The sequence below is a fragment of the Bubalus kerabau genome, chromosome 11 (genome assembly GCF_029407905.1).
Source record: "Bubalus kerabau isolate K-KA32 ecotype Philippines breed swamp buffalo chromosome 11, PCC_UOA_SB_1v2, whole genome shotgun sequence".
Classification (NCBI taxonomy): domain Eukaryota; kingdom Metazoa; phylum Chordata; class Mammalia; order Artiodactyla; family Bovidae; genus Bubalus; species Bubalus kerabau.
The window spans coordinates 80,393,945-80,419,379 of NC_073634.1; the positions used below are offsets into that span (position 1 = coordinate 80,393,945).

The 25,435-nt window shown below is 41.7% G+C and overlaps 1 long non-coding RNA gene across 1 annotated transcript in view; it reads right to left on the reverse strand.

The window, feature by feature from the left end:
* Positions 1–3,635: 3,635 nt before the first annotated feature.
* The window catches only part of LOC129622514 (uncharacterized), a 37,359-nt gene continuing 15,559 nt past the window's right edge, over positions 3,636–25,435 (reverse strand). Inside the window, exon 2 of the long non-coding RNA XR_008700029.1 lies at positions 3,636–3,930. This is a non-coding gene — a long non-coding RNA (uncharacterized LOC129622514). The remainder of the gene's footprint in view (positions 3,931–25,435) is intronic.

A 25,435-nucleotide genomic window follows, 5' to 3' on the forward strand; every position in this document is an offset into this window, starting at 1 on the left:
AGTTACCCGGGACTTTCAAGGGTGGTTAGGATTACAGATCAGATGATCTTTAACATATTTAGACAAATATCTCTTAGGACTTATGGCTTTTTTTTTAAACCATAGTCAATAAAGTTTAGAAATGTCCACCTTTCACTTGACATCCAAACTGTACCTAACTTAGGACAGTTCAAGTGCAAAATACTGAGAGCATCACTCATCTATGAGACTTGGGTGGCAAGATGTACAGGCAGATTTCCAAGTCATCTTCAGTTAGAAAGCTTTTAATACAGATTCTTTGTAGATTCTCACTAAATAGTTGCTCCTGGATGAAGGAATGGGTGAATTATTCCTTTCAAAACAGTATACTACAGAGAGTTACACAGCAGCTGATAAGGCAGGAGCCAGTATATACAGCTCCTTGGGATGACCCCTCCCACCTGTGACCTTCCACTGTAGCACACGGTCAAGCCAGAACTCTCTGTTCAGCAGTGACTCCCACCCCTTCTAAGTGATGGAGCCCCTTCTATGAAATACACAGATCAACTCTCAACAGCAAGTCTGATTTCTTGAAATTTTCAGCAGGGTGAGATCATTAAGCCATTGATATTACCTGGGGAGTGGCCTCCTAAATATTCCCTTTATTCTATCTGCATCAGTTACTGTATTTGTGAAATGGAAATAACAGAGCTGTTGGAAGAAACAATTATTAAAAGTGATTATGAAGAACTTTGCAATATAAAGTGCTTGTTAAAATTGAGAAGTACTCGATGTACCCTTCACAATTCCCCCCAGACTATGAAAACCCCATTTGTAGAAATATCATAAGCTTGCCTAGACAGCAAGTATTTTGAAGCTTATGCTTCACCATTTAAATCTGTCATCTTGCAAAGAAGCTCATTATTTCAGAAATATGAGCATTTTAAAGATGCTGCTGCAGTTCTCAATCACAAGTTTTCATTGCTTTTATTTAAAATAAGCCACCTTGAAATCTGTCTCCAAATCCACATCTTTGCATACAGGTTTTAACAAGCACTTATGCGTGTGCACGTGTGTGTACATTTGAAATATGATGTCTAAGAGATGTCTCCTTTAATTATCCCTGTTAGAATGGTCCCTCTCTTTTATAATTCCCATTTGGTTGAACAATAAGTGGGAGAATTCATTTTCTCTTGTACACCTCATTGAAATGAGCTTTAGTGAGAAGTTAACTTAGCTAATTTGTTTGCTTTGCATAATTATTACAATCACCTACTAAGTACTACCAGTGAATAAGCACTAATATCCTACAAGAACATCACAGGAACTTTTCATAAATTATTTTAGTCCAAGGAATGTATTTTTGCTTTCTTCTCTATCACAGGGAAACAAAGAGATTGAGAGAAAAGGTAGTTCAGTTAAATCGATGAGTATAAAGAAACTCAAATTTCCCTGTGAGAGGGTGATAAGGAGTAGAAGGGTTAGAGATGGCAACCCAAAGGAAACTGTAATTCAAAAAGATACATGCAGTCCAATGTTCATGCAGCTCTATTTGGAAGTAATGTAAGTGCCTATCAACAGATGAATGGATAAAGATGTGGTGTGTATGTGTGTGTGTACACACACAATGGAATATTACTCAGGCCTAAATTATGAAATAATGCCATTGCAGAACAGGGATAGACCTGGAGATTATCATACTAACCAAGCCAGACAGAGAAAGACAAATATCATATGATATTGCTTATGGAATCCAAAACAAAGCTATGAATTTATTTATAAAATAAAGATTCATAGATATAGAAAAGAAATTTATAGTTACTGAAGAGGAAAAGGAGGGATAAATTAGGAGAATGTGACTAACAGATACCCACTCACTGAGCTGTATACCTGAAACTACCAAGATACTGTAAATCAACTATACTTCAATTTAAAGAAGGAATGAATGAATAAATAAATAAAAAGAGACTGAATATGGTACAGAAGGCAGTGCTATCTAACAGTTAACAGTTCAGGCTCTGGACTCAGATTTCCTGGATATGGCTTGGCTTTAAAACTTATCAAGGAGGTTTAGGAATGTTACTTTCCCTGATTCCTAGTTTACTTCATACTCCAAATTTACACAGTGAGTATCAAAAGTAGTAATAGTTATGGAGTACCTATAAAAGTATTTCTTGACTCAAAAATGGTTAGCCACTATGAATGGTACATATTTGGAGGGACTCCTGGAAGCAGGCACAAAGACCCCTTCTCAGCAGGGAGCTACAAAAAGAGCATTAAGCCATGCCCAGGCACCTGAGCCAAACTCTGTTCATCTTCACACTCCCATGGAAGGCAGTAGGAGAGACCTCATAGTCAGTAAACCTGGTTTTCGTTTCCAGCTCTGCTACATGCACTATGTACCTACTGCAGTCCAGACACCATGCCAGTTGCCTTACACTGAGATTTAATGCTGTAAATGTGAAAAAGGGAAAATAGTAACCCTTACCACAGATTTGTCGTAGGAAAATCAATGGCGAGAAGGCATGTGAAAGTACTTTGCACGCCAAAAAAACCCAGCATCTATAGCCCTTGGGGTATTCATGCTAAATACAGATGGTTGTGTCTACTTTATTACATAATGGATCTGCTTTCAGGCAATCCACATCTGCACTTGACAACCAAGTACAAGTTTTACAGTCAATGTTCCTAAGAGCATTCAGTACAAGCCATTTTCTCCAAGGGCAGAGTGGACACAGGATGTGTGGACCCTTCCCCCCCAAGCCCCCGCCTGCTGCTTCCCTGCCGAGGTCTGACGTGTGGAAGTGAGACCTCAGGAGACCCTGTCCTTGCTTGTGCCAGCTCAACAGAAGGTGTCAGAATGACACATGAGCTGTGGTGGGGGGTGAACATGGAATGTAAAAAGAGCAAAGGCATGGACATTTCAGAATATTCATACACAGCGGCACTCTTCTTTGCCATTCACTGATCTCATTCAGTGTCCTCTCTAGAGTGGCTACCCCCGGCTGCCCCAGAGATGTGTGTTCAATACTATGGAGGAGGAAATGGCCAGTCCACCATTCTATTCAAACAATATTTATGAAGTGCTTTCCATGTGCAAGGGACTATGCAAGACACCAGGGATAGACCTATGAGCAAAACCAAAAGAGGTCTTGACTTTTACTCATTTATTTATTTAGCACAGATGTCCTGACAACCAACCATGTGTTGGACAATGTTCTAGGTGTTAAAAGCAATAGCAGTGAAGAGAACACAGTCTCTGCTCCCAAGTTGGAGACTGCACTTCAGTGGGAGAAATAGATTGCAGACTGATTGCATTATTATTTCATTATAATTATGCTACAAAAGAACAGCAGAGGATACCATGAGAGAATTTTACAGGAGATCTTCCATGGACTGAAAAGGCAGGGAAAGCTGCTTAGAGAAAATGAAGTTTCATCTGAGATCCGAAGTCTGAATAGTGGACAGCTGGGCAAAAGAATGGTAGAGGAAGAAAATTTTTAGGAACTAAAAATACATGCAAAGTCCATCTGAATTTTCCAAGAACTGTAAGAAGGCCAGGGTGACAGAAGTGTGGAGAATGAAGGGTAGAGAAATGAGGTGTAAAGCTGGAATGATAATGCAGGGCTTAATTATTCAGCCTATCTGAGGGATTTTGAAATTGATGCCATGGAAATGGGAAACATCTAAGGGTTTAATAAGGTAACTGATATAATAAAACTTGTGATTTAAAAGACTACTCCATATACATTATGGGGAATGGGTTGGTAGGGAAAATACCAGATGAGGGTGAGTACATGGAGAGTTATTACAATAAGCCCAGCTAGACACTGCTGTAGAAGGAAATGGCAACCCACTCCAGTGTTCTTGCCTGGAGAATCCCAGGGACGGGGGAGCCTGGTGGGCTGCCGTCTATGGAGTCGCACAGAGTCGGACACGCCTGAAGCAACTTAGCAGCAGCAGCAGCAGACACTGTTGGATATGACAAGACAGTGACTGTCAGTATGGGGACAGGGGAGAAGAGGTGATGCCTGAGAGGTGTTTAAGTATTAGATTTTCTTGGCTTATTTTCTGAACTGTTGCATTAAAAAGATAATAATGTCAAGGGAGACAACGCATCTGGTTTGCACACCTGGGTGCATGGTGACATACCATTCACTGAAATAAGGAATTATGAAAGAGATTTAGTGATTAGAAATGACGAGTGTACTGCTTTTGGCAGATGTTTAGCTATTTTGGACTTCCAAGTGGAGATGTCCAAGAAGCGATCTGGAGCTCAGAGATGAAGAAAGGAGGACAGTGGGACTTGGGGTTGTTACAGGTTAAATTGTGTCCTCCCAAAGGTACGTTGAATCCTAACCCCCAGTGCCCCAGATCATGACAATATTTGGAAGGGGCATCATAGAAGACTAGGAGGTCATGCTGGAGTGGGTGACCTCATAGTCCAATGTTGAGAGAGTCAATTCCTAGGTAGGTTGATAAGAAGTCCAGGGTCCCTGAGGAAGAGAAAGGAGTCGGGGGCTCTCCAGGAAAAATGTACAAAGTGTTTTTTCTACATTGCTTTGTCAAGACAAAATTTTTTTGTCAATATAACAATAATGCTTTGTCAATATAACAATGTATCTTGCTCAAGGATATGCTTCTCCTTAAAGAGAGTTTTCTGACTAATCTTGTTATGGGCCACAGCAGTGGCCACAGGACTGGAAAAGGTCAGTTTTCATTCCAATCCCAAAGAAAGGCAATGCCAAACAATGTTCAAACTACCAAACAATTGCACTCATCTCACACGCTAGTAAAGTAATGCTCAAAATTCTCCAAGCCAGGCTTCAACAGTACATGAACTGTGAACTTCCAGATGTTCAAGCTGGATTTAGAAAAGGCAGAGGAATCAGAGATCACATTGCCAACATCCAATGGATCATTGAAAAAGCAAGAGAGTTCCAGAAAAACATCTACCTCTGTTTTATTGACTATGCCAAAGCCTTTGACTGTGTGGATAACAACAAACTGTGGAAAATTCTTCAAGAGATGGGACTATCAGACCACCTGACCTGCCTCCTGAGAAATCTGTATGCAGTTCAGGAAGCAACAGTTAGAACTGGACATGGAAAAACAGACTGGTTCCAAATAGGGAAATGAGTATGTCAAGGCTGTATATTGTCACCCTGCTTATTTAACTTATATGCAGAGTACATCATGAGAAACACTGGGCTGGATAAAGCACAAGCTGGAATCGAGATTGCCAGGAGAAATATCAATAACCTCAGATATGCAGATAACACCACCCTTATGGCCAAAAGCAAAGAGGAACTAAAGAGCCTCTTGATGAAAGTGAAAGAGGAGAGTGAAAAAGTTGGCTTAAACCTCAACATTCAGAAAACTAAGATCATGGCATCCAGTCCCATCACTTTATGGGAAATAGATGGGGAAACACTGGAAACAGTGAAAGACTTTATTTTGGAGGGCTCCAAAATCACTTCTGGAGAAGGCAATGGCACCCCACTCCAGTATTCTTGCCTGGAAAATCCCATTGACGGAGGAGCCTGGTAGGCTGCAGTCCATGAGGTCGCTAAGAGTCAGGAACAACTGAAGCAACTTAGCAGCAGTAGCAGCAGCAAAATCACTGCAAATGGTGACTGCAGCCATGAAATTAAAAGATGCTTGCTCCTGGGAAGAAAAGTTATGACCAACCTAGACAGCTTATTAAAAAGCAGAGACATTACTTTGCCAACAAAGGTCTGTCTAGTCAAAGCCATGGTTTTCCCAGTAGTCATGTATGTATGTGAGATTTGGACTATAAAGAAAGCTGAGCACCGAAGAATTGATGCTTTTGAACTGTGATGTTGGAGGAGACTCTTGAGAGTTCCTTGGACTGCAAGGAGATCCAACCAGTCCATCCTAAAGGAAATCAGTCCTGAATATTCATGGAAGGACTGATGCTTAAGCTGAAACTCCAATACTTAGGCCACTTGATGTGAAGAAATGACTCCTTTGAAAAGACCCTGATGCTGGGAAAGATTGAAGGCGGGAGAAGAAGGTGATGACAGAGGATGAGATGGTTGGATGGCATCACCGACTAGATGGACATGGGTCTGAGTAAACTCTCGGAGTTTGTGATGTACAGGGAGGCCTGGCATGCTTCAGTCCATGAGGTCACAAGGAGTCGGACACGACTGAGCGACTGAATTGAACTGAACTGGTAAGATCTTTCTATTTTTAGTTCTAATCTTGTTAATTTAAGATGTCTGTTGTGGGAGTGGGTCTGGTAAAAGTATATAAGGCCTTGATAAGACTAGTGAGTGGGGACACTCCCCAACCCCCTTCTGATGTCTATGTCAGAAGCTTTCTCTTTTTCACTTTAATAAAACTCTGCTACACAAAACTCTTGAGTAATCAAGCCTGGTCCCTGGTCCCAAAGCTAAATCTACTTCTTCAGAGATCACGAATCCAACATCGTTCACCATAAGCTATCAATGTGACCATGTCCTTATAAAAAGAGGAAAAAGACAGACACACCCGGGGTGTGATGGTGGACCAGACATGAAAGTGTTCCAGCTGCAAAGATGGAAATGCAGTCCTGAAGGCTTAGGGTGCCATGGCAAAGAGCTTGGCTTTTATTTTCTAGCCCAGTGCTCTTAAAATTTGAGTGCTTATTCAGGTTAGTCTACCAAAACAAAATACCACAGAGTGGGTGCTTAAATGACAGAAATTTATCCCTCATGGTTCTGGAGACTGGGGAGTCTGACAATAACGTGTCAACTGCTATGGTTCCCCAGTAAGGGCTCTCTTGCTGGCTTGCAGATGACAGTCTTCTCACTGTGTCTTCCCATGGTGGAGAGGTCTGAGCAATCTTCCTCTTCTTATAAGGGCACTGCTCCCATTGTGGGGGCCTTACCTTCACAATCTCATCTAAATCTACTTGTCTCCCAAAGGCCTCACTTCCAAATACCACAGCATTGAGGGTTAGGACTTCATGCAACATATGAATTTGGAGGGAACACAAGCATGCAGTCCATAACAAGTGCATATACAAATCACCTGGGAATCTTATTAAAACATACATTCTGATCCAGTAGGTCTAGGGCAAGGCCCAAGACTCTGCATTTAAGCTCCTAGGAGATGCCAAAGCTGCTGGTCCAAGGACTATTCTCTAAATAAACAAATTCAGGACCATGGCAGCGAGGAGATGGTACAAGCAGATTCAGATGTCTTTTTTTAAAAAAAAAAAAAAAGCCTTCTCTAAGGAAAAATTTTAAGCACACAGAAACCCAGAGAGGATAATATAATTGAAAAGCTCATAATTTAAATTTTGCCATATTTACTTCATCTGTATTTTTGCTGTAATACTTTATAGACATCATGCTATTTTAGCACTAAATACTCAGTATGTATCTTCTAAAATAAGGACATTTCCTGCAGAACCACAGTATCATTGTCACCGCTAACAAAATTAACAATAATTGCTAAATATCATCAAAGAGCACGGTTGGATTTGTGCTTTAGGAAGGTAATTCTGGTGACTGTGTGAAAAGTGATATTTCCCCCCCTATTTTTAATGAGAAGTATAGAAGAGTGTAAATACGAATGTGTAGGAAAGTGTGTATATCCACCCCTCTATACATATGTTCATGCGTGCACAGATGTGTCATCTGTGCCAACTAGCGTTTGGCACCTGCACCTGCTTAAGCACACAGAGAAGACCTCCTCACACCAGTGACTTGCCCACCTCCCAGCTCTCAGGAGGCAGCTGCTTGCTCAGTGGAGTCAGCTGCTCGGGATGAGCTGCCTGCTGCTCTTTGTCATGGCGGGGGGCTAAGTCATGTCTGGAACCCCCAGCGGTCCTCCGCCAGATGTCACAACTTCTGTGTGCCCAGCGCATCCTAACCTCAGCAGGAAAGGAAATATGACAAGAGATACAAATGTACCAAATACAAGAGGATCTGAAAATCAAGGAAGCATCTGGAACCCAGCGAGTTCATGCTGAGCAGGCCATTTTCATGAGACTCAGGTGTTGGAGGGGGGTTCTGCAGGTGAGTGACATGGGTGAGACTGGTCTCAGGCTGCCCTCCTTCCTCATAAGCTCTGGGAAAGCCCCAGGGTCCACAGACAGAAGACCTCCCAGTGAGCGGCTCTGTGTACCTCTATCCAGAGAGATCCCTTGAAGGGGGAGACTGGTGTACCTTTCTTCTTTCCCATGTCTCCCCCAAGCTGCTTAACAGAATCACAGCCAATAGGACTGAGACGCTGCAGAGAAGAGAAATTCACTGTAAATCATGAGCAGTTGAAAGTGAAATAGATCGAGCACATCCAACAAGTACTGGCTCTCCCACGAGTGCCCAAAAGATAACTTCTTGTCTTCTCAGAAAGTGTCAGAAGTGGCCACAGTTTCATAGAACCAATCCAGGAATGACTTACTGCTTTAATATATTAGAGTGAGACTATTTCCGACCAGGTGGAAGCTATGTCTAAAAGCCAATCAGCAGCATGTTTTGGGCAGTGCTGTACATGGAGGGGGGCCCAGAGCCATGTTGACTTCTCTCTCCCTTCTCTTAACTGCTCACTACCAGCAAAACCAATTCCATGCATCATTTAGTGTGTCCCCACACACACTGGCAAGGCAGAATGTGGAATTAATACCGGCTTGCAAACCAAACAGATGCAGGCTGAAGCCTCAGCTCTGTCACTTCCAGGTGAGGGGCTTCAGCAAACCACTTCTCCCTCCAAACCTCCTTTGAAACGACAATGTTGATGGAAAAAGTAATTGAGCTAGAACTTATTTTTTGTTGTTTGCATGTTCGTACTCAGTCTTGTCCCATTCTTTGCAACTCTATGGTAGCCCCCCAAGCTCCTCTTACCATGGGATTATCTAGGCAAGAATACTGGAGTGGGTTGTCATTTCTTATTTCACTTATTCTTTGGGTTACAGCAATTACTATTTCTAACTGAACTATCATGAAAGACAGTGCCTGAATCTAATACTCTTCCGTATATCCACAAAACAGTAATCACTCGATAAGAGTTTAACAAATGCTTGTTGGTGTATTGATATGTTTAAAAAACCTGCAACAATTTATTAAAGGTTCACTAATTCATGGAACAAACGATGTTATGTGCTTACCATGTATTAATATAAACACACTGGGGAGGGAACCCAAGGGAAAGCCTGATGGGGAACTTACACTCTTCGGCTCTTTCAACCAGAGCATTTCTTCCTTCACCTGTCTCATTATGTATTGGAGGTAGCATGTATATTGTGTTTGAAAAATAATATTCCTAAGACATGAGCTCCGGGATGAGGAGAGAGGTGGCATCTGGATGACCTGACTATTGCTATTGCTGCTCCCAGCTGTTAGGCAGGTCACTACGGTGTTCCTGTTCAGCCCTATGTTTAATGGGCTATGGTGTAGTGGTGAAGAGTCCCCCTGCCAGTGCAGGAGACACAAAAGACCCAGCTTCTATCCCTGGATCAGGAAGATCCCCTGAAGTAGGAAAGAGCAACCCACTCCAGTAACCTTAACTGGGAAATCCCATGGACAGAGGAGCCTGGAGGGCTACAGTCCACGGGATCGCAAAGAGGCAGGCACGACTGAGAAACCGAGCATACACGCTTGAAACCTTGAGCACTTTTTAATCAGAATACTGCCCCTGCCCCAGACAGCTGCCCTCGATTCAGTGAACTGTCACAGGTCCCATATTCCTCCCTTCCTAAGGGCTGTCCCTCTGAGCTCTGGGCAGCAAAGTGACTATAAGGCAAGGGTGTTAAGAGGCCAGCACCCCCATAGGAAGGCCTGTAGATAATGGTCCCAGGGAAGAGCAAAAAAGAGACAGGTGTGACAAGAGCACTTATCAATAACCACGAAGCTCGGCTCTGTGCAATCTAGACGACAGAGGGGCCACAAAGGGGCCTGATTTGATCCTTCCACACAAAGCATTTCACCAGCTCCATGTGCTTTGTTTCTCCCTTGTGGGCCATGTTTTTTTTTCTTCTTTTTTTTTTTTTATAAACCTCTACTCCCCACTCACCTCTCTTCAGTGCCTGCCCCCAGGAGGTGGGAGGAAGGAGGTCACTTTAGCACATCTTCTTAATTTTAATTTATTAATAAGAATCATGCAGGACACACTGGCATAGATGAGATTTTTCTCCCAGAGCTACTATTGATCAGCTTATTTGGCACAAAATGTGGACATTATTAAAAGGGCTACACGAGAAATAATTGCATCCAGGGGGGATTGCACATACTTTCAATTTAGCCATGACCTAATACAGAAATTGGCCTGTTTTATCATTGTAATAGCCAACAATCTTGGCTCTTTACTGAAACTGCATTTCAAATCTGCACACGTGGTTATACCTTTTTTAAAGTTTTACTCTTACAAGTAGAAAAGAATCTCAAGATATCATAAAAAAAATTATGTATGTAACCCTTGATCTTATCCTTGGGAACACCCTGCTGTGATGTGGGCAGGGAGGATAAAGAGGCAATGTACAGGGGAAGGCTGTTCTCTCAGAAACTCCAAGAAGGATCACCTCCCATTAACAGTGCAATGCTGAAACCTGGGCCCTAAAATGTTTTAATCCCCTTCCCTGGTGGCTCAGATCGTCATCTGCCTGCAATGAGGGAGACCAGGTTTGATCCCTGGGTCAGGAAGATTCCCCTGGAGAAGGAAATGGCAATCCACTCCAGTATTCTTGCCTGGAGAATTCCATGGACACAGGAGCCTGGCAGGGTACAGTCCATTGGGTCACAAAGAGTCAGACACAATTGAGTGACTAACATGAAATAAAGATTGCTGGGTTAGCTTTTATATATAATTGTATTTCCTGCAATGTAACTGCTGAAGTCAGAGCAAGAACATTATGAGAAAGCAAGCAAATATGACCCAAAGAATGTATGTATAAGCCATTTAGAATTTGGTGAGCGTGCCATATTAGAATGGCTATTTTGGGGAAAACCCACTTGCCTCCAGATAAAGAGACTTCGACTTTATTTCCAAACCTCACTTGTAACCTTGGGTAAGACATTAACAGTATAAATAAATAGATACTTCTTAATACAGTGAATATATATATATATATATATATATATATATCAGTTCAGTTCAGTCGCTCAGTCGTGTCCAACTCTTTGTGACCCCATGAATTACAGCACGCCAGGCCTCCCTGTCCATCACCAACTCCCAGAGTTCACTCAGACTCATATCCATCGAGTCGGTGATCCTATCCAGCCATTTCATCCTCTGTCGTCCCCTTCTCCTCTTGCCCCCAATCCCTCCCAGCATCAGGGTCTTTCCCAATGAGTCAACTCTTCGCATCAGGTGGCCAAAGTATTGGAGTTTCAGCTTCAGCATCAGTCCTTCCAATGAACACCCAGGACTGATCTCCTTTAGGATGGCCTGGTTAGATCTCCTAGCAGTCCAAGGCACTCTCAAGAGTCTTCTCCAACATCACAGTTCAAAAGTATCAATTCTTCAGTGTTCAGCTTTCTTCACAGTCCAACTCTCACATCCATACATGACCACGGGAAAAACCATAGCCTTGATTAGATGGACCTTTGTTGGCAAAGTAATGTCTCTGCTTTTCAATATACTATCTAGGTTGGTCATAACTTTCCTTCCAAGGGGTAAGCGTCTTTTAATTTCATGGCTGCAATCACCATTTACAGTGATTTTGGAGCCCAAAATTAAAGTCTGACACTGTTTCCACTGTTTCCCCATCCATTTCCCATGAAGTGACAGGACCAGATGCCATGATCTTCCTTTTCTGAATGTTGAGCTTTAAGCCAACTTTTTCACTCTCCTCTTTCACTTCCATCAAGAGGCTTTTTAGTTCCTCTTCACTTTCTGCCATAAGGGTGGTGTCATCTGCATATTTGAGGTTATTGATATTTCTCTCAGCAATCTTGATTCCAGCTTGTGCTCCTTCCAGCCCAGCATTTCTCATGATGTACTCTGCATAGAAATTAAATAAGCAGGGTGACAATATACAGCCTTGATGTACTCCTTTTCCTATTTGGAACCAGTCTGTTGTTCCATGTCCAGTTCTAACTGTTGCTTCCTGACCTGCATATAGGTTTCTCAACAGGCAGGTCAGGTGGTCTGGTATTCCCATCTCTTTTGGAATTTTCCACAGTTTATTGTGATCTACATAGTCAAAGGCTTTGGCATAGTCAATAAAGCAGAAATAGATGTTTTTCTGGAACTCTCTTGCTTTTTCAATGATCCATTGGATGTTGGCAATTTGATCTCTGGTTCCTCTGCCTTTTCTAAAACCAGCTTGAACATCAGGAAGTTCAGGGTTCATGTATTGCTGAAGCCTGGCTTGGAGAATTTTGAGCATTACTTTACTAGTGCGTGAGATGAGTGCAATTGTGTGGTATTTGAGCATTCTTTGGCATTGCCTTTCTTTGTGATTGGAATGAAAACTGACCTTTTCCAGTCCTGTGGCCACTGCTGAGTTTTCCAAATTTGCTGGCATATCGAGTGCAGCACTTTCACAGCATCATCTTTCAGGATTTGAAATAGCTCAACTGGAATTCCATCACATATAAAATTAATGGGACCTCTAAGAGCCATCATTAATGTCAGAGACAGTACAAAAATATCCACTATTGCCATACTTATCATTAAACAAGGACAGGTCAATGCAATTAGGACAGCAGGAGACAGCAATAAAGATGCAAGACTGAAAACAATAAATGTTTCTCTTATTTTGTGGATGACAGACAATTGTTAATTTTCAAAACTCAAGACAGTCCAAAAAGACATGTTCATAAACTTATATAACTAATATTTTAAAAAAGTTTTCTTATAGACAAAACAAGTATCAGAAGATATAATGAAAGAAAAGATCCAATTCATGATGCTACTCTCCAAAATGAAATAGCTTAAAAATAGCTTGGGGAAATTCATATAATCAATAATAAGCAAAATGTAAAACTACTGAGTAACATGAAATAAGATTTAATTGCATGTCATGTTCTACCATCATACAAAGACTTGATATTGAAAAAAAAATGTAAATTTCCCTCAAAACTTATATAGAGCTTTCACATGGTCCAAATTAAAATACTAATGGGAATTTTTATTTTTACTAATGGGAAAAATAACACCAAAGATTTTCTGGAAGAATATATATAAAACATTATCCCAGATAATTCTGAGAAAGTATAGTAATAAAAGAATATAAGTCCAACCACAATTAAAACATATTACAAAACTGTAATGATTAAAACAGCTTGGTACTATTTTTCACTGGCGTTCATATATGAGAAATTAGATTGAAACAACTAGCTAATGCTTTGGAAAAAAAAGAAAAAGAGAAAAGCTTCATAGCCCATAATTCCTTATAACAATCAATAAATACTCTGATACAATTCTAGAAGAAAGTACATATATTATTATCATAACCCTAGAGTCAAAAGTAGCATGATGGCAAAAAGAATGCCTGCCAATGCAGGAGAATCATGAGACATGAGTTCTATCCTTGGGTCAAGAAGATCCCCTGGAGTAGGAAATGGCTACCTGCTCCAGTATTTTTGCCTGGAAAATTCCATGACAGAGGAGCCTGGGAGGCTATCACCCATGGGTTCACAAAGAGTCAGACATGACTGAGTGACTGAGAATATAAACACAGTCAAAAAATATTAAAAATAATTGCAAGTCATGGGAGAAAATATTGGCAAACATTAATACTTTTAAAAATGTATAATTCTCTATAGTGAAAAAAAAAGAGTCAAAAAATTAACTGAACAATTTCATGTACACCATGAAGCTGAGAATTCCTTTAACATGTAAAGAGTTTCATAGCAAGCAATGAACATGGTAATACAATAGAAAATTAGGGAAAGTTATACATATTTGTGTGCTTCCCTAGTGGTTCAGACAGTAAAGACTCTGCCTTTACTGCAATGCAGGAGACCAAGGCTTGATACCTGGGTTGGGAAGATCCCCTAGAAAAGGAAATAGCACCCCACTCCAGTATTCTTGCCAATAGAATTCCATGGACACAGGAGCCTGGAAGGGTACTGTCCGTGGGTCTCAAAGAGACAGACAGAGCTGAGCAACTATCACTTTCACTGCTTTTCAATTATACATATTCATAGGAAGAGAAAAGAAATGGTACAAATGAACTTACAAAACAGAAAGAGACTCACAGACTTAGGGAACTTACAGTTTCCTGGGGGGAAGGATGGGGTACAGGGATTGTTAGGGAGTTTGGGATGGATGTGAAGTGAAGTGAAGTCTCTCAGTCGTGTCTGACTCTTTGCAACCCCATGGACTGTAGCCTCCAGGGTTCCTCTGTCCATGGGATTTTCCAGGCAAAAATACTGGAGTGGGTTGCCATTTATGGCTATATTTAAAATGGATAATCAACAGGGACCTACTATATAGCACATGGAACTCTGATCGATGTTATGTGGCAGCCTGGTTGGGAAGGGAGTTTGGGGAAGAAGGGATACATGTATATGTATGGCTAAGCCCCTTTGCTGTCCCCCTGAAATTATCACGACAATGTTAACTGTTATACAATAACAATTATTATACTCCAATATAAAATAGAAAGTTAAAAATGTAAATAAAAAAACAAACTCAAGTCCACTCACAATTATAGCAATACATATCAAAACAAGATAGTATTTCTCACTGATTCGATAAAAGTGTATTATTTAAAATTACAATCAGTACCAGCAAAGATATACAGATCTTTTCATATATAGTTTCTGTGTACATTGTTTTATCTTTAAAAAAATGTTTTTGAACATTTTAGCAACATGTATATCAATTTCAGAAGATGTGAAAACTTCATTGTCTCAGAAATTTTACCTTCTGAGATTTACTATAAACATAGTTTAAAATAAAAATATCTCTAAGAAATCTAAATGCTGGTTAATTATGTACTGTTTAAATTGTGTTACATGTATAATAGAAGGATATGTAGTAATAAAGAAGGAAATAACCATATATGCTAAAATGGGAAAAGCTCCACCAAGATTTATTTAGTAAAAATGGTAAAGTAAAGAGCAGTGATTATGTGACTCCTGAATGTGTGAATTTTGTAGGGGGAGTGGATGTGTCTCTGCGTATACAGATGTATGTGTAAAATTTTTTACAACTACACAAGAGGTTGTCACCCATAATCACCTTGGGTAAAGGAACTCAAACTAAGGAAGGGAGTCAGGCATTTATTTTTTATCTTATACCATTCTATTTCTGTAATGTTATTTCCTTTTAAACAAAGTAAAAGAGGTGGCCCTAAAATTAGGGATCAATCTCCCCTCTTTTTATGGAAATAGATTTGTTTTATTACTTTTATGAAGTTAAAACATAATATTCAAGTATTTATCAAAAATACATAGAAAAAGTTAATATAAAATAAACAAAGGGAATAAAATTCACTTCTTATTCTCTTAACACTTAGAGAGGCCCCTCTGCAAAGGACAGAGCACAACTTGCTTAATCTGCTAAGTGCATGGAGCTATATTATTTGTCAATGGGGTCCTATCATACTTGCTGCTTAGTATGCTTTTTATATTTGATATATCCATAAGCCCATATCTATTTTCAATATGGAGTCATTTTATCACTTTTGGTGCCTACACAGGATTACAGTGTGATGGATATTCCATAATTTATTCAATTATGGAACCCACCCTGTTAGGATTCTCCAGGGAAACAGAACCAACAGATTACCATATCCCCAGATATACATGATGCTCTTAGTCCTTCTGAAATTGGGAAATTCTATGAAGTCATGTCTATATTTGATATTCTTTTCATGCTGTTCACCTGAAACACAACATTCTCTCACAGTTTTATGCTCCAGGTCTCGTCCATGCCACTGTCTTCAATCACACTTTCACTTTGGTTCTGTTCTCCTTATTCATACTCTCTGAGAAGAATGCAGTCTACTTGCTTTTTTCTGTGTCTTTTTCTTCTGAATTCCTGGAGATTTCCCCACATTTGCTCTTCTAATTCACCAGCTTGGACTGATGCAATGTCCAATTTGTTGTTCATTTGTTCCACTGAGGTTTTAATTTACAAGTCTGACTCTCATTTCCATAGGGTGCCCCATGGTCCTCATGGCTTTTGCCTTCAACGTCATCATGCTTGTGGCGAAACTTTGATCTTGTGGAAAACACGCATTTTATATTTCTTGCAGTAATATATTTTGGCTGGAGGCTGTTGTTCTCATTTTCAACAGTGACCTGTTTTTGTTTTGTTTCATTTTTAAACCTGTAGTATTTGCTGCCAGGCCTTGTAAACTTCCTCAGTTTTCTCTTCTTTAGAAAGAGAGAATCTACCATATCCATTACGAGTTTTTTGGAAAGTAGGAAATGGGTTGCCTTCTGTTGGAAATTTGTGTTTACTGCTCTAGAAAAATAAGAGGAAAATAATACATAAGATCATAATCTTCCAGTGCAGCTCGGGCAGGCTCCACTGAGCAGTGGGGACAGAGCTGGGCCCGAGGAGCTCTGACTCCCTGTGAAGTGCGGCATCTCTGTTTTGAGGGAGGCTGTCCCAGGCACAGACTCCAGCATTGCTAGGACTCTACAGCTTTTGGACATCAATGCTAGAGACAAAACCTAGAGCCATCTCTTTACCACTGACGCCAAATGGCCTGGAAGTCAGCAGACGTGAGAGGTGGTTGTGCAGCCTTGTCTTCTAGCTGTCACCCACCTCAGATAAAGTATGAGGTAGTTTCTGCTCCCATCACCTCTGCTTTCTTGCATGATAAGCTCTTGTTCCCAGAGAGGAGCCATATGCTCATCCTCTAAACTTTAGTAGGGTACCATGTTCACTCTAGTTAGCAGAAATTCCTTGAAATCCTTGCCATGTAGTTGATACCTCTTTCCTGTTGTCACAGCTGGTGAAAGATTTTTCACAATTTGTATTTTCTATTGGTTATTTCAATAGGAGAACGGGTGATATGCGATCATGTCTTGAACATGAATGATTCCTTTCCATTAATTCTCAATTTTCTCATCTCTTTCATTGCCATCAGGAATAGAACTGCTATAATTATCTCCATTCCCTCCCTCTGCCCTTCATTTATTGGCATCACTTGAAAAATCTCTTGTCTCGGTGGAAGAATTGTCATTTTTTACCTTCAATGAAAACACCCTGGGGATTTTCCTCAAATAATTGATTAAACTGTACTTAAAATAAGTTACCATTTATTTCTTACTGTTTTGATGCACCTAAATTACCTCTTAGTTCAAATTTATCTTTACTATTTTAGTATCTTTTAGTAATTGCATCTACATTTGATGAAATGTGGAAGAAGCTTATATTTATTGGGTTGTAAATTATTACACAGTGTGCAACTTTGATTAGCAAAATGCACCATAGTGCTTTTATAGATTAATAAGGGGGGAAATGTATGGCATTACCCAAGAGAGATGAGAGAAAATTTTAGTTCACAAAAATAATGGAAACAAATGGCGTGATTGTCATATATGTTAAACTGCAAAAAGAATTATTGCTAATATCGCTCTATCACCTGGCTTTTGAGACTACTTGAATGGTACTTTAGTATTTTTCTCCAAGAATATGCAATTTATAGCTAATAAACCACTGGTACCCTTTTTTCATTAGCTTCATGCAATGCATATTTTTTCAAATATAGTTTATATGTAGTTGGCTATGAATATAAATATATACATAAAAGAATATATAAAACTAACATTCCTAAGCATGACTTAATATGATCTGGGCTTGGTGAGTTGGAAATGGAGTTAGGGATATTGCTATGAGTTCACCAGGACAATAACTGAGTTATAAGATAATTATTCCTCTTCAATGGCTCTCACCATGACAACTCAGTTCTGAAATTCAACTATTATTCAGCTCAAATTATTGTCAAAGTTTAAAGCCTGAATTTTATTGACCTCCTTCTGATGTCTATGACATCTAATCATCTGGGTATATGAAACCAGATTGTTAACAGCAAGAGCAGCTCAAAAGATTCTTTACTATACACATCTGGACAGTTCCTTTGTAAAACCCAAGTGATGATTCAGTCTCTGGGCTCTGTTATACATGCATAACCATCTTGGGGCAGAAATTGAACATGGCATTCCCATCTCCTTTACTATCAAGCTGCAAATCTTTCATAGCCCAAACATCCCAGATTGTTTTACAGTCAAATATAGGTTATCTTATGACTCAGATTGCAAACCTCTGCTCAACTCTAACCAAAAAAGAAAAAAAAAGAAAGAAAGAAAAATACAAAAAACAAAATAAGAAGAAGAAATATATAGAAAGCGTCATTGAATTTTAGTGCCAATGACTCTGAAAAATTCCCCTCTGGCTTAAGACTATGTGGGCAAGTATCCACCCAGTTTAACCCACTGTCTGATTTTGACACATCTCTAGAATTAAAAGAAAGAAGCAATTTGAATTGTTTGCAAATGTCAAACCCAAAGAACCATTGTTACTCAACCCCAAATCTGGTCTGTAATGGTTAGATAGTATCTTGGTTTTCTGCTGCTGTCATAACATACCACAAACTGGGTGGCTTCAACAAAAAGAAAAAACATTATTTTTTCATAGTTTTGGAGGCTACAAGTTCAGGATCAAGGTATGGGGAGGTCTGCTTTCTTCTCTCCTTGGTTCCGCAGATGGTCTCCTCCTTGCTGTACTCACATGCTTGTCCCCTCAGTCTGTGTTGTCTCTGTCTTAATCTCTTCTTACAAAGACACCAGTCATAAGAGCCACCCATACAAGCTCATTTTATCCTTATCACTACTGTAAAGGCCCTGGTTTCAAATGCAGTCATATTCTGCGGTAGTGATAATCAGGACATGAATTTTGGCAGGACACAATTCATTTCATAACACCTAGCAAAGGAACCATAAATAATTCTAGGACATCTGTTTTATAACTACCACCCCAAGTAAATACTATTGACCATACCAAAAATACATAGGCTGCATCTTTAGTAAACTGACACCAGGGAAGGGTTTTTACAAGTAAATACTATTAATCATATAAAAAGTACATAGACTGCATCTTTAGCAAATTTAAATCATAGACTGCATCTGTAGGTGAGCTCAGACCTACACATGAGAAGGATTAATAATCAAACAGCATTTAAATGAGTGGTGAGTGCTATGAGATTACTTAGATTCTCCCAGGTTAAGATAATATCCTCTCTCTGTCCATTGAAAACTTACTATCTATAAAGGCAGAAAAGAGACATAGACACATCATTATAACAAAGCCTTCCAATGATTCTCAGTGTTTGAAGAAAATGCTATGGAAACTCAGAGATGGTAACTATCTCTTCTGAGTTGTTAAGGTGATAAGTACAGGATAGGAAAGTTTTGCTGAAGAGGTGATGAGATGAGTGACCATTAGCCAAGAGAAAGTCAAATCATGCTACTCCCCACTTGGGAAGTAGTAGGGGACAAATGATTTGGGGCATGTTGAAGGTGTGATCATGAGTAGAGTTGCTAGTGTTTAGGTTGTTGGGAAGGTGTGTGCTTCCTGGCATTAAAAAGAAAAAAAACATTTGACCATGGAAACACAAGCATGGGGCTGGATACGGGTGCAGTGGAAGCTATGGGCAAGAATGAAGCAAATGCCAAAAGGTATAGATAGCACTGAGACAGAAATCTTGGAAAACATGCATGTTTAGGAGTCAAGCAGAGGAAGAGAAGCCAGTGAAAGGGACTCATCACAGGGAAGGAGCAGAGACAGGGGTGCAGAGCCTGGCAGATGTAAAAGGAAGCTAAAGGCAATGAGAGAAATCACAGGAGAAACAGGTAGATGGTTGACTGTGAATAACTGTAGTCGTTTGTTGTTTAGATGTCCAGTGCTTTGGGAAAATCAAAAAGTTCCAGATCAGGTAGAGATAAAAGCTTTGGGAGCTCAGAGGTTTAGGTGATCATGTAAGTTGGGTTTCAAGGAACAACCAGGCTAGAGCCCAGACAAGAGAGGGTTAAGGAACAAGTGGTCTCAGAAGACATGGAGGTAGCAGGGCCAAGTCTAGTAAAATCAGCAGCACTGAAGAAAAAGTGTGGATGTCCATTCAATGGTGGAGCACGGCAAAGCAAGAAGAGAGGAAGAAGAGGCAGGACCTGGTGATCTCCTTAGAGCGGGATTCTGTGCAAGAAATGTTAATTATGCCACCTCTTTTAGTCCTCTCAACAGTACCCTATTAATCATGAGGAATCCAAAGTTCAGAGTGACATCCAAGTTTGAATAATTAGTAAACAGGAAAGTTGAGGCTCAGTTCTAAGCTGTACTTGCCAATGTTTTGCTTCTGTCTGTATTAGTGGAATTTCTAGTATTGGGAAGAAATGGATAATTAAAATATGGGGATCAGAACCTTCTCATCTCACAGAATAGCCATGGAAGGAGCTTAGAAACAGGAAATGTCCTGACACATGAAAGAAATTACTCTATCAAATTCAGTGTGTGAAGTTTTGAGAGTGAAAGTCTCCAGGAGTGTGAAGTTGCAACCTCCTAAACAATGTGATACGTGGTACCCAAGACAGGCCCATCATCAAAGCTGGAGAGGGGCCTCTGGGTTGTACTCTGCTGGTCTCAGTCATCTGTTGGGGTAGCACACACACTCAAGTAGAGAGGGCCTATTTTGGTGACTTCAGATAAAATCGAGCATTAGGAAGCCCTAAAATTCTGGAGCAAAGATGCCTTAAACTTCACTTTGGCCAACCATAGCATTTTACAGGTAAATCATATGAAAACATCAGTGAACAGCAGGCTTATCTTCAGTCACCAAAGTGCATTTTGGTGTAATTCAAACATATGCATTGGTTTAATCACCATTTTATCACCTGCCCCCAGTTTTAACTTGGCAAGAAAGCATCATTAAATCTCCTGAAGTGTTGTTCTAATGAACAGTCTTTAGACTCTGGCTCTCAGGCTTTTGGCCTGTGGAGGTAGCAGGGCGGGGACTGATTCCTGATAGCCAAGCCTAATGTCTCATCTGGTCCTCATGGGATTCATTTCCGGGCCAGCTGCTGCATGAGCTGTTGACATGGCTTAGCAACATGAAATGGTAAGGCAGCACACAGCTCTCAGTCTTCTGCCCTGGGAAGGAGCACACTTGTCTCTTTTTAGACATCTGACCCAAAGCAAAGTGCAAATTCAGCAGGGCTAACCAGCTGAGACTATAGAGAAGATGACCAAGCCACTCATGAGTGTCTCTGCCGGTCACAGTAATGGGGAAACTGAGGCATACAGAGATCAGCTGTGTCACACCCTTCCTTATGAATCCCCACTGCCTCCTGGTAACTGCAGGATAAAGTCAAAACCTCCTGAAAGGGTTACAAGCTGTAGCCTTCTCAACTGTTTTCTCAACTTTCTTTTCTCACATTTCCTCTGTGTACCTTCCTCTCCACCATCCTAAATGTATTACCAGTCCTGAACCTCAACTCAACAGAACTTTCAGCTTCCCTGGGCATGCCATGGTGACATGGTGACACAGATCCCAGAATGTCCTCCAAAGACCAGGAACCGCCCCCCTCCCCACCCCCCGCCCTTTCCTCATCTATTTCATATACATGCATGCATCCTTCACAAACCAGCTCAAATGTCACCTCCCCTCGAAGCCTCCAAGGCAGTCGGTGCCCACCTCGTGTTTCCAAAGAACAGGGAATACACTTGCCCCCCACCCCTCTTAGGCCCAGTTCTCGGCCCAGGGTAGGTAGGTTCCTGATTCATGTTTACTGTATGGATAAATGAGAAGTGAAAACTACCGTCCAGTGACCACCGACTATAGCGATACACTGTGCTAAATACCGGGAGAAGGCAATGGCACCCCACTCCAGTGCTCTTGCCTGGAAAATCCCATGGATGGAGGAGCCTGGTGGGCTGCAGTCCATGGGGTCGCTAGGAGTCGGACACGACTGAGCGACTTCACTTTCACTTTTCACTTTCATCCATTGGAGAAGGAAATGGCAACCCACTCCAGTGTTCTTGCCTGGAGAATCCCAGGGACAGGGGAGCCTGGTGGGCTGCCGTCTATGGGGTCGCACAGAGTCGGGCACGACTGACGTGACTTAGCAGCAGCAGCAGTGCTAAGTACCGCGCCCGAGTTCTCTCCATCGCTACATGGATGCTCTATCTAGGTCATCCTGAGTGAGGAGGCAGCCCTGAGCCAGCAAGCCCACTCTGCTCTTCTGTTGTTGCTTTCCCAGGAGCACTCAAGAATGAGGAAGATGGGGTCACATCACTGCCCAATTATGAGAGCTCACAAGATCTCCCTGAGGATCCAAGTGCATATATTAAATTGCAGGGACCTCCTCCAGTCCCCTCACTTCCCGAGGAGGTGTGTCTTTTAACAGTGAAAATGCTTCCTGACACCACCAGAACCAGCTACCCAGAGCTCCAGCCCCTCTCCCCACCCTCCACAGAGGCCTTTTTTTGGTTCAAGCCTGGCGCCCCCTGCTGGCTGCAGCCTGACTCCTGCCTTCACAGGCGTGCGCATGGACATTTCACATCCAGATGGTTCTCCAGACTCTGCCATGATCTTTCACCCCCAGTTGCCTGGCTCTCCTTGCCCTCCTCAAGGCTTTGCATTTGTCTCTGTTCAATTTGCCTCCTGCTTTCCGTACCAACTTAAGTCAAAAGTTCATGATTTCATTTATTGGGAGAATAAATAACCCCAATGGAGGCACACTTAAAACATTCTAAAATATCCAAATAAGATGCCCGGCAAACACAACACCTGAAAGACATTATCTAGAACGTTCCCACCTTCCTGAAGGCCAAAGAAAAGCAAAGCCTAGCCAGCGACTAGAGTGAGGTGGGAAAGTTCTAACCTTACCTAACTCAGGACTCCAGGTGCCCCAAGGCTCACCAGCTACGCTGTATTCTTATGCACATTTGAAAAATTCAAAGAGCCTCAAAATCGCTGTTCTGAAATATCCATCATCATTTTAAGCAGGAGATTAAGAGATTTTGCGTTGTTAAAACACTTTAATGGAAGGAAAGGATGACACTTTTTAAATCAGCAGGAAACTGCCTTGATTTCCATTTCCAACAGCCGCAGGCTTGCGGAAGGATGCAGAGACAGGCAGCCAAGGTCCCTCAGAGCTGACTGACAATTGTGGCTGTATCTAAGGACAGTCAGGCACTGCAGGCAGACACAGGGTGCACGACCTCATTGATTTTTGTAATAGGTCACTCCCACCCAAGCTCATTGTTCTTTCGCGTAAGAACATATTGGCCCAGGGACAAGGGGTTGGGGGGGCTGCATCATGTTTCAATAAGCACCACCTGAATCCATAAAGCATATGATTCTATCTAAAACTCAATAATTCACTGAACTGGCATCCTTTTAGCATCTCTGCAGTCAATGCCTCTCAGAGACCAGTGCTACAATTGAACTAGAAAATTAGAGCTTTTAGCTGGACTCCCTGGAGGTGAATATGTAAAACAGAATAATAAATGATTGTCATTTCTGTTCAGAACATAGAATTAATCAAGGCAGAAGAGGGAGTCTAAAGTCCTGTGGGAAGGACCACCATGGGTCACTGGTCACCATCATTTGCTGGCAAAGAGGTGAGCAATGGAAGAGTCTGTCTCCTTTGTTACCTGGACTGTATGGTGTATCTGTGGTTGCATGTAACCTTTACAGAACCTACCAACAGGAAAATTATTTCCCAGTGCAGTTTTTCTTCCTGCTGAAAAATTCAAAAGCCCAGCCTCAGGCAATAGAAACACAATCAGGCCACAAACATGATGAACACACTTGTCGCTCCTTCCAGGCAGGGAGGTGGGGGTGGGGGGGTGTTCCAGGGCCCTCAGGGAGGAACAATGGGCAAGGCAGAGGCTGTGAGAGCTTCCAGAAGCTTCTCTTTGACCAGATCAATTAGGTCACCAAAAGAGCATCAGTCCTGACTCTTTCAGACAGAGAAAACTTAACAGCCAGCAACAGCAGGAATGGTGATGCACATGACAGCGAGTTGTATGTGTCTATGGGCATGTCAGCTTAGGGACTTGGGGCCTCTGGTGCAAAAGCATTCATTGGGAGAATAAATAGCCCAAACACAGGCACATTTAAACATCCTAAAATATCCGAATAAGACACCCGGCACATACAACACCCAAAAGACATTATCTAGAACGTGTTTCCATCTTCCTGAAGGCTGAAGTAAAGCAAAGCCTAGCCAGAAACTAGAGTGAGGTGTGGTCCTTGGCACCTGCATGAGCTGGAAGAAAGGCAGACTCCAGCTGAGACCTACTTCATCAGAATCTTTAACAAGATCACTGGGTAATTCCTATACATAGTGAATGGTGGTTTAGCACTCATTTTGAGCAGTGTTTCCTGGTCTTTGAGAGACATTTTACAGCTCTCCTCATTTTGGGTTGGCCAGAAAGTTCATTTGGGCTGTTTTGTAGGACCTTACAGAATACCCTAATGAACTTTTGGGCCAACCCAGTATTTTCCTGCTGCTGCTAAGTCATTTCCATCGTGTCCAACTCTGTGCGACCCCATAGACGACAGCCCACCAGGCTTCCCCATCCCTGGGATTCTCCAGGCAAGAGCACTGGAGTGGGTTGCCATTTCCTTCTCCAATGCATGAAAGTGAAAAGTGAAAGTGAAGTCACTCAGTCGTGTCTGACTCTTCGTGACCCCATGGACTGCAGCCCACCAGGCTCCTCCGTCCATGGGATTTTCCAGGCAAGACTACTGGAGTGGGGTGCCATCGTCTTCTCTGAGTATTTTCCTAGATGAGTCCTTATCAAGGCAGGAAAAGGTGTGCTTTTGCACTACAAATAATGAGTATGTGTTGCAAAGAAGCCTCTGTTCTCCTGGGCTTTCTGACTGGCCATGAACCCATATAAACACAGTGGCATATAGGTCAGTGTCATAGGGAAGAGGTCACCCTACTCCCTAGTCCATCAAGAATAATGTCCTAGAAAAGGGACCTGACCGGTAGCTGAGTATAAGAGACAGAGGGGGAATCGTCTTTAGAGGGAGGCTACTACATGGGAATTTTCGGAGCATCTGATGGAAGGGGTTTGTGTCTGCAGGAAGGACCCTGCAGTGGATGGTAGGTGGAAAGTTCTCCCAGGGGAACAGCAGGAAGAAGAAAAAATAAATAAATAAACTTGTATTTCTAACTTTGGGTCTCTGCCTTTCCCCTGCTCTCAAACTCTTGTTCTGTCCCCACCCCCAACCCTGTCCCCACCCCATTCCACTCTCACTTCCCAGGCCCCTCCGCCAGACTCAGCCTTCTCATAGACCAAAGCTCCCACCAGTCCCACAGTTTCTGTCTGCTGTGCTGTTGCCCCACCCAGGCTCTATAACCCCTTTCCTTTCTCAAAGCCCATCACAACCTCCACCCCCTCTCCTGAGGGATGCTATGCTATGCTATGCTAAGTCACTTCAGTCGTGTCCAACTCTGTGTGACCCCATAGACAGCAGCCCACCAGACTCCCCTGTCCCTGGGATTCTCCAGGCAAGAACACTGGAGTGGGTTGCCATTTCCTTCTCCAATGC